This window comes from Arachis ipaensis, chromosome B2, assembly GCF_059453495.1.
Source record: "Arachis ipaensis isolate K30076 ecotype BB chromosome B2, ASM5945349v1, whole genome shotgun sequence".
NCBI lineage: Eukaryota > Viridiplantae > Streptophyta > Magnoliopsida > Fabales > Fabaceae > Arachis > Arachis ipaensis.
Window position 1 is genome coordinate 41,666,497 of NC_142437.1, and position 9,382 is coordinate 41,675,878.

Genomic DNA, 9,382 nt, shown 5'->3' on the forward strand with positions numbered 1-9,382 from the left:
CCAAACGCTGCATGTTTTAGGCGTTTAATGCCCAATTGCTGCTTCTCCTGGGCGTTCAACGCCCAGCTGTTGCTTCTTTCTGGCGTTGAACGCCAGGAACTCCTTTGTCACTGGGCGTTTTTCTGAACGCCCAGGACGCTGTAAATCTGGCGTTAAACGCCCAGAAGGAGCTTCTTTCTGGCGTTCAACGCCCAGAAGATGCTTCTTTCTGGCGTTTAACGCCCAGATAGCTATCCTTACTGGCGTTCAACGCCCAGTGGATGCTTCTTTTGGGTGTTGAACGCCCAAAACAGACTTCTACTGGCGTTTTCTTGCCAGTGAGCTCTCTTTCTCTGTTTTGTGTGCTGAATCCTTCTGTAACCCTGTGAACTTATACAATTGACTCTTTACCTTAGTAGCAATGAACTTTATATAAACAAATAAAATCAAGAATAGGGCAAAATAACAGAAAAAGTCTTCCCAATGGCTGGGTTGCCTCCCAGCAAGCGCTTCTTTATTGTCTTTAGCTGGACCTTGCTGAGCTTTTAATCTAGCTTCAGCCTTGAGCACTCTTGCTCAACATTGCCTTCAAGATAGTGCTTGATTCTCTATCCATTAACAATGAACTTCTTATCAGAATCAATGTCTTGAAGCTCCACATAACCATATGGTGATACACTTGTAATCATATATGGTCCCCTCCACCGGTATTTCAGTTTCCATGGGAATAGCCTGAGCCTAGAGTTAAACAACAGAACCTTTTGTCCTGGTTCAAAGATTCTAGATGACAGCTTTCTGTCATGCCACCTTTTAGATTTCTCTTTATAAAGCTTGGCATTTTCGAAAGCAGTGAATCTGAATTCCTCTAGCGCATTCAGCTGGAGCAATCTTTTTTCTCCAGCTAATTTGGCATCAAAGTTTAGGAATCTGGTTGCCCAATAGGCTTTATGTTCCAGTTCCACGGGCAGGTAACAAGCCTTACCATACACAAGTTGGTACAGAGAGGTCCCTATAGGAGTCTTGAATGCTGTTCTATAAGCCCACAGAGCAACATCCAAGCTTCGTGCCCAATCCTTTCTACGGGTACTTACAGTCCGTTCCAGGATTCTTTTCAGTTCTCTGTTAGAAACTTTAGCTTGCCCATTTGTCTATAGATGATATGGAGTCGCCACCTTGTGGCGAATCCCATACCGGACCATGGCAGAGTAAAGTTGTTTGTTGCAGAAGTGAGTGCCCTCATCACTGATTAGTACCCTAGGGACGCCAAACCTGCTGAATATATGTTTCTGGAGGAACTTCAGCACTGTTTTAGTATCATTGGTGGGTGTGGCAATGGCCCCAACCCATTTTGATACATAGTCAACTGCCACCAGAATATAAGTGTTTGAGTATGATGGTGGGAAAGGCCCCATGAAATCAATTTTCCATACATCAAACAACTCAATCTCCAAGATTTCTTGTTGAGGCATGGCGTAACTATGAGGCAAATTACCAGCTCTCTGGCAATTGTCACAGTTACGTACAAACTCTCGGGAATCTCTGTAGAGTGTAGGCCAGTAGAAACCACATTGGAGGACCTTGGTGGCTGTTCGCTCACCTCCGAAATGACCTCCATATTGTGACCCATGGCAATGCCATAAGATGCTCTGTACTTCTTCTCTAGGCACACACCTACGGATTATTCCGTCTGCACATCTCTTAAAGAGATAGGGTTCATCCCACAAGTAGTTCTTTGCATCAGAAATTAATTTTTTCTTTTGTTGCCTGCTGTACGCCTTGGGTATGAACCTTGCAGCTTTATAGTTTGCAATGTCTGCAAACCATGGTGTTTCCTGAATGGCGAACAAATGCTCATCCGGAAAGGTTTCAGAGATCTCAATAGAGGGAGAGGGCGCCCCTTCTACTGGCTCTATTCGGGACAGATGATCAGCCACTTGGTTTTCTGTCCCTTTTCTGTCTCTTATTTCTATATCAAACTCTTGCAGAAGCAATACCCATCTTATAAGCCTGGGTTTTGAATCCTGCTTTGTAAGTAGATATTTAAGAGCAGCATGGTCAGTGTACACAATCACTTTTGATCCTACTAAGTATGATCTAAATTTGTCAATGGCATAGACCACTGCAAGCAATTCCTTTTCTGTGGTTGTGTAATTTTTCTGGGCATCATTTAAAACACGGCTAGCATAACAAATGACATGCAGAAGCTTGTTATACCTCTGTCCCAGTACTGCACCAATGGCATGGTCACTGGAATCACACATTAGTTCAAATGATAATGTCCAGTTTGGTGCAGAAATAACTGGTGTTGTGACCAGCTTAGCTTTCAGAGTTTCAAATGCCTACAGACACTCTGTGTCAAACACAAATGGCGTGTCAGCAGCTAGCAGATTGCTCAGAGGTTTTGCAATTTTTGAAAAATCCTTTATAAACCTCCTATAGAATCCTGCATGCCCCAGAAAGCTTCTGATTGCCTTAACATTGGCAGGTGGTGGTAATTTTTCAATTACCTCTATTTTAGCTTGATCCACCTCTATTCCCTTGTTTGAAATTTTATGCCCAAGGACAATCCCTTCAGTCACCATAAAGTGACATTTTTCCCAGTTTAAAACCAGGTTGGTCTCTTGGCATCTTTTCAAAACCAGTGTCAGGTGATCAAGACAGGAGCTGAATGAGTCTCCATATACTGAGAAGTCATCCATGAAGACTTCCAGAAAATTTTCCACCATATCAGAGAAAATAGAGAGCATACATCTCTGAAAGGTTGCAGGTGCATTACACAGCCCAAATGGCATCCTTCTGTAAGTAAATACTCCAGATGGACATGTGAATGCTGTTTTCTCTTGATCCTGGGGGTCTACTGTAATTTGGTTGTAGCCTGAATAGCCGTCCAAAAAGCAGTAATAATCATGACCTGCTAGTCTCTCTAGCATCTGGTCTATGAATGGTAAAGGAAAATGATCCTTCCTGGTGGCTGTATTGAGCCTTCTGTAGTCAATACACATGCGCCACCCTGTAACTGTTTTTGTAGGAACCAGTTCATTTTTTTCATTATGAACCACTGTCATGCCTCCCTTTTTGGGGACAACTTGAACAGGGCTCACCCAGGGGCTATCAGAAATAGGATAAATAATCCCAGCCTCCAGTAATTTGGTGACCTCTTTCTGCACCACTTCCTTCATTGCAGGATTTAGCCACCTCTGTGGTTGAACCACTGGCTTAGCATTGTCCTCCAATAAGATCTTGTGCATGCATCTAGCTGGGATTATGCCCTTAAGGTCACTTATGGACCACCCAAGAGCTGTCTTGTGTATCCTTAGCACTTGAATTAGAGCTTCCTCTTCCTGTGGATTTAAAGCAGAGCTTATGATCACTGGAAAAGTATCACCTTCTCCCAGAAATGCATATTTCAGGGATGGTCGTAATGGTTTGAGCTCGGGTTTATGAGGTTTTTCCTCTTCCTGAGGAAATTTCAGAGGCTCTTTCAATTCCTCTGAATCCTCAAGATCAGGCTGAACATCTTTAAAGATATCTTCCAACTCTGATTCGAGACTCTCAACCATGTTGATCTCCTCTACCAAAGAGTCAATAAGATCAACTTTCATGCAGTCTTTTGGTGTGTCTGGATGCTGCATGGTATTGACAGCATTCAACTTAAACTCATCCTCATTGACTCTCAGGGTGACTTCCCCCTTTTGGACATCAATGAGAGTTCATCCAGTTGCTAGGAAAGGTCTTCCTAGAATGAGAGTAGCACTCTTGTGCTCCTCCATTTCCAGCACTACAAAGTCAGTGGGAAAGGCGAATGGCCCAACCCTGACAATCATGTCCTCAATCACACTTGATGGGTATTTAATGGAGCCATCAGCAAGTTGGAGACATATCCGGGTTGGTTTAACTTCTTCAGTTAAACCAAGCTTTCTGATAGTGGATGCAGGTATTAGGTTGATGCTTGCCCCAAGATCACATAAGGCTATCTTGGTGCAATTATCCTCTAATATGCATGGTATCAGAAAGCTTCCGGGATCTTTAAACTTTTCTAGAAAGCTTTTCAGAATGACTGCACTGCATTCTTCAGTGAGAAGAACTCTTTCAGTTTCTCTCCAATCCTTCTTATGACTCAAGATCTCTTTCATGAACTTGGCATAAGAAGGTATTTGCTCAAGTGCCTCTGCAAACGGAATCTTTATTTCAAGAGTCTTGAGATAATCTGCAAAGTGAGCAAATTGCTTATCCTGCTCCTCTTGGCGGAGTTTTTGAAGATAAGGTATCTTGGCTTTATATTCCTCAACCTTAGTTGCTGCAGGTTTATTTCCTACAGAGGTGGTTGGAGAAGCCTTTTTAGAGGGGTTGTTATCAGCACTTGTGTGTGTCTGATCCCTCACTGGCATTTGAATGCCAGGGTCAGAAGCTGGAGTGGCATTGGACGCCAACTCCTCACCTGTTCCTGGCATCTGAACGCCAGAACTGTGCTTCTTTTGGGCGTTCAACGCCAATTCCTTGCTTGTTTCTGGCGTTGAACGCCAGGACTGAGCATGGTTTGGGCGTTCAATGCCAGCTTTCCACCCAATTTCTGGCGTTTGATTGCCAGAATTATTCCTCTCCGGGCTCTTACTGTCCTCAGATGGATTTTGGGTGGTTTGCTCATTTCTTGGCTTCCTGCTACCTTGAGGTGGGGCATCTAATGTTTTCCCACTTCTCAATTGAACTGCTTGGCACTCTTCTGTTATTTGTTTTGACAGCTGCTGTTTTGTTTGCTTTAATTGTACTTCTATATTTATATTAGCCATTCTTGTCTCTTGTAGTCTCTCCTTGAATTCGGCTAACTGTTTTGTTAGAAATCCAATTGCTGATTGAATTCAGTAGCTTGTTGATGCCAAAGCATCTTAGGCTAGTTTCACTAGCATTTTTCTGTTAGTTTTAGTTGTTTTATGCATTTTCTTGAGCTTAAAGTAACCAAGAATGGTTAAATGAATAACAAAGCAATGAACCATCCAAACAGTATGATTTTGATGCAAATTCCATGAGTTTTTAGTTATATTACTTGAATGCTATGAATGGAAGATTTCTCATGAAATTTTGCAAGACTTTGATGCAATTGTTTGGATGATTTCAGGGAAGAAGAGGCTAAGCAAGGAAGCAACAAAATCAATAAAGGAAGCTTGAATATCACATGTGGAGTTTAAGTTCCAGTTTAAGCCTAAACTGGAGCTTAAACGCCAGAATCATGAAGGCTAAGAAATGCTGGAATTGAAGTTTAACCTCCAGTTTAACCTTAAACTGGAGGTTAAACGCCAGAATGAAAGTCTCACCAAAGAAGCATTTCCACGTTTAACCTCCAGTTTAACCTTAAACTGGAGGTTAAACGCCAGAAGTGAGAAGGATACCAAGGGGGGGCAGTTCCACGTTTAACCTCCAGTTTAACCTTAAACTGGAGGTTAAACGCCAGAAAGGGGAAAAGCACCAGGGAGCCATTTCCACGTTTAAGCTCCAGTTTGACCTTAAACTGGAGCTTAAACGTGTTCGACCAAGTTTCTCCTCCAGGGTTGCTTTCTCCATTTCCACGTTTAAGCTCCAGTTTAACCTTAAACTGGAGCTTAAACGTGTTCGACACCTCCAGGGCTACCTTTCTAAGCTTCCACGTTTAAGCTCCAGTTTAACCTTAAACTGGAGCTTAAACGTGTTCGACCTCCAGGATGGCTTTCTCAGCTTCCACGTTTAAGCTCCAGTTTAACCTTAAACTGGAGCTTAAACGTGTTCGACACCTCCAGGGCTACCTTTCTAAGCTTCCACGTTTAAGCTCCAGTTTAACCTTAAACTGGAGCTTAAACGTGTTCGACCTCCAGGATGGCTTTCTCAGCTTCCACGTTTAAGCTCCAGTTTAACCTTAAACTGGAGCTTAAACGTGTTCGACCTCCAGGGTTGCCTTTTCTACCTCCACGTTTAAGCTTCAGTTTAACCTTAAACTGAAGCTTAAACGTGTTCGACTAAGTTACCCTCCAGGGCTGCCTTCTTCCATTTTCACGTTTAAGCTTCAGTTTAACCTTAAACTGAAGCTTAAATGTGCTACCACAAAAGACATCACTGGAAGTGTCTGGCGTTTAAGCTGCAGTTTAAGCTTAAACTGCAACTTAAACGCCACTCTTGGAAAAGGTTTCTGGGCCAAAAATATTGCGGTTTAAGTTAGTATTTGAGCACAAACATTAACTTAAACTTACTCTGGTATGAAACCCAATTGAATATCATGGTTTATGGGATTGGGCCTGAAGGATTGATGAGTCTGAAATTTCAATTTATTGAGTCATGTGTCATTATTTGATTATCACTAAGTTGGCTCAATGAATGTTACAGAATTTGGATCAACAGCCTCATCAAGATTATGGATCATAAACCCAAGGCAAAAGGAAAGCAGGGAGAGGCCTCAAAGCCCAAGAAACACAACAGAAGCTCAATATAGAAAGTGTATAAATAGGATAGAATTTAAGTTAGGAAGGAACTTTTAACTTTTCATTTTAGCTAGTTTTCATATCTTTGTAATTGAATTCAGAGCTATGACTCACTAAACCCCCTTTCATTGGGTTAGGGAGCTCTATTGTAATTCAATGAATCAATAATAGTTTTATCTTCTTCTTCAATCTTTTCTCTTGAATTTTGTTAGAAAGCTTCTCGATCTAATTCCATTGGGTAGTTGTCTTGGGAAAGAAACTACCCATAATTGGAATCCTTCGGAACCTTGGGAAAGGAATGGAGGATTCATGCTAGAGAAGCTTTCTCACAGTGAATTGGATTGGGGTTTGGATGGATATTGTGACATGTAATCCTACCAAATTGTGGTTCATGAAACTGTGTGGTATAATCAGTGATCGAGCATCATCTCTTCTTATGAACATTTAAACCAAGGGATTGGGAATTTGTTTGTTTTTAGAGAGAATTGGTGAGCCAAGGGATTGGGATCCAATCATATAAGATTGCCAAGCAAAATTCAATGAACGCATTGGTTGAGGAAGAGATAAACATGTTTTGATTCGGAGATCTCAATATCTCCTATAACCCAATGAATTCCCCATTTCTGATTTCCACTTTCTCTTTACATTCTGCAACTCAATTCATGCAATCACCCCCATTCCCTTTTAATTTCAGCAATTTACATTCTGCTCTTTAATTCATGCAATTTAAGATTCCGCCATTTCAATTTCTTGTCATTTACTTTTCCCGCCAATTTTACATTCCGCAATTCTCATCTAAATCTTGATTCCGCTCAACTAGAACACACTTCTAATCTGAATTGCTCACTCAACCAATCCTTGTGGGATTCGACCTCACTCTATTGTGAGTTTTTACTTGACGATAACCGGTGCACTTGCCGGAAGGAATTTTGCCGATCGTGCAATTTCCTAAATCGTAGCATAACAAGTTTATGCGCATCAAGTTTATGGCGCCGTTGCCGGGGATTGGTTTTCGATTGACAATTCTCCAATTGGAAGTTAACTAGATTGAGCATTTTTTTTTTGTTTTGATTAATTCAGTACAAGTTACTTGTTGAATTTTAATTTCCGCACTCTGTTACATGCTTTCTTTCTTTATGCCTTTAAATTTAAGCAACTAACTCACTGACTCACTAACTGTTTGAATTAATTCCTCAATTGCTCTAACCATACTCTTCCATTAACCAAGAGTATTTCACTTGTTTGTTGCCTGTGCTGTGTTCTTGTATGACAGGTAGGAGAGGAGAGACATCAACTCCTCCATATACCGAACCAGAGAGGACCCTTCATAGACTTAGAAGGGAAGCAAGAGGGAAGAGAGTACTGGGAGAAGAAGAATCTGAAGGAGAATCTGAGGACAATTTTGAAGAAGCTCTAGATCTAAACATGGATAGAGAAGTTCACAACCATGAGAGAGCTGATGGAAACAATGCCATTCCTGAGAGGAGGGTTCTTAGTTCATACATAAACCCAACCTCTGGGAATTGTGGTAGCAGCATTCAGAAACCACCCATTCAGGCCAACAATTTTGAACTCAAACCACAGCTAATATCACTTGTGGAGAATCATTGTTCATTTGGTGGGAGTGCTAATGAAGATCCCAACCAACATCTCACAAAATTCCTGAGAATTTGTGACACTGTGAAGTCCAATGGAGTCCAGGAAGATGCCTATAAACTGCTTTTGTTCCCATTTTCACTTAGGGACAAGGCAGCTAAGTGGCTGGAATCATTCCCAAGGGGGAGTCTAACAACATGGGATGAGGTGGAAAGCAAGTTTCTGGCACGTTTCTACCCCCCACAAAAGGTCAATAGGCTTCGATCTGAGGTTCAGACTTTTAGACAACAAGATGGTGAAACTCTCTACGAGGCATGGGAGAGATTCAAGGATTTGACAAGGAAATGCCCACCAGACATGTTCCATGATTGGGTGCAATTGCATATTTTCTATGATGGACTCTCTTATGAATCAAGGAAGGCTGTAGACCATTCATCAGGAAGTTCATTGAACAGGAAAAAGACTGTGGAAGAAGCCATTGAAGTGATTGAGACAGTGGCTGAGAATGAGTACTACTATGCATCAGAGAGGCACAACACTAAGGGAGTCATGGAGCTGAACCATGTTGATACAATTCTAGCCCAAAACAAGGTGTTTGCCAAGCAACTAGCAGAGCTTACCAGGCAATTAGAAACAAAGCAAGTGGCTGCAATACACACACAAGATCAAGAGGAAGTAAGCATTGAAGGAGGTGATTGGGAAGAGGCCAACTATGGGGGAACCAACAAACCCAACCACAAAACCACAAATCTTACAACCACAACCAACATAACAATTCCACATACCAAAACTCCAACCAAAGATCATACCAAGCCACACAAAACACTTACTCCCAACCATCATATCATGGCCAAAATAATCAACCTACCCAACCTAATCCGAACCAACAATTTCAAGATCAATTAAACCGGATAGAAGGAATGATGGCAACCATGAGTCAAGACATAACCGAATTGAAAAGCTTCAGGGATGATGTGAGAGCTACCTTAAGAAACCATGGTGAAAAACTCAAGAGGATGGAGTCTCAAGTAGGAGAGCTATCTCAACAGGCCCCCAAATCAACTGCAGTGTTCCCTAGTGACACAGAAAAGAATCCTAAAGGGGAACAAAAGAGAGTGAGATGGGAAGAATGCAAGGCCATCACCATATTGAAGGAAGTTTCAGAAGAAGAAGGAATCAGGCCCTCAGAGCAGGAGCCAGAAATCTTGAAGGAAGGTGTGGAAGAAGTTAAGCAGGAAAGTGGAACTGAGCAAGCCAAGGAACTGCAAAAAAGCATGCTGGAAATATACCAACCAAAAGCACCATTTCCTCAGAGGTTAGGAGGAGGTGAAAAAGGGAAAACCTATTCAAGGTTTTTAGAGACA

General features: G+C 41.8%; 1 non-coding gene across 1 annotated transcript; it reads right to left on the reverse strand.

The window, feature by feature from the left end:
• Positions 1-8,273: 8,273 nt before the first annotated feature.
• Positions 8,274-8,377, reverse strand: LOC148573739 (small nucleolar RNA R71). The gene has a single exon (XR_015905948.1). It is a non-coding gene; the product is annotated as a small nucleolar RNA R71 (small nucleolar RNA).
• Between the last annotated feature and the right edge of the window lie 1,005 nt (positions 8,378-9,382).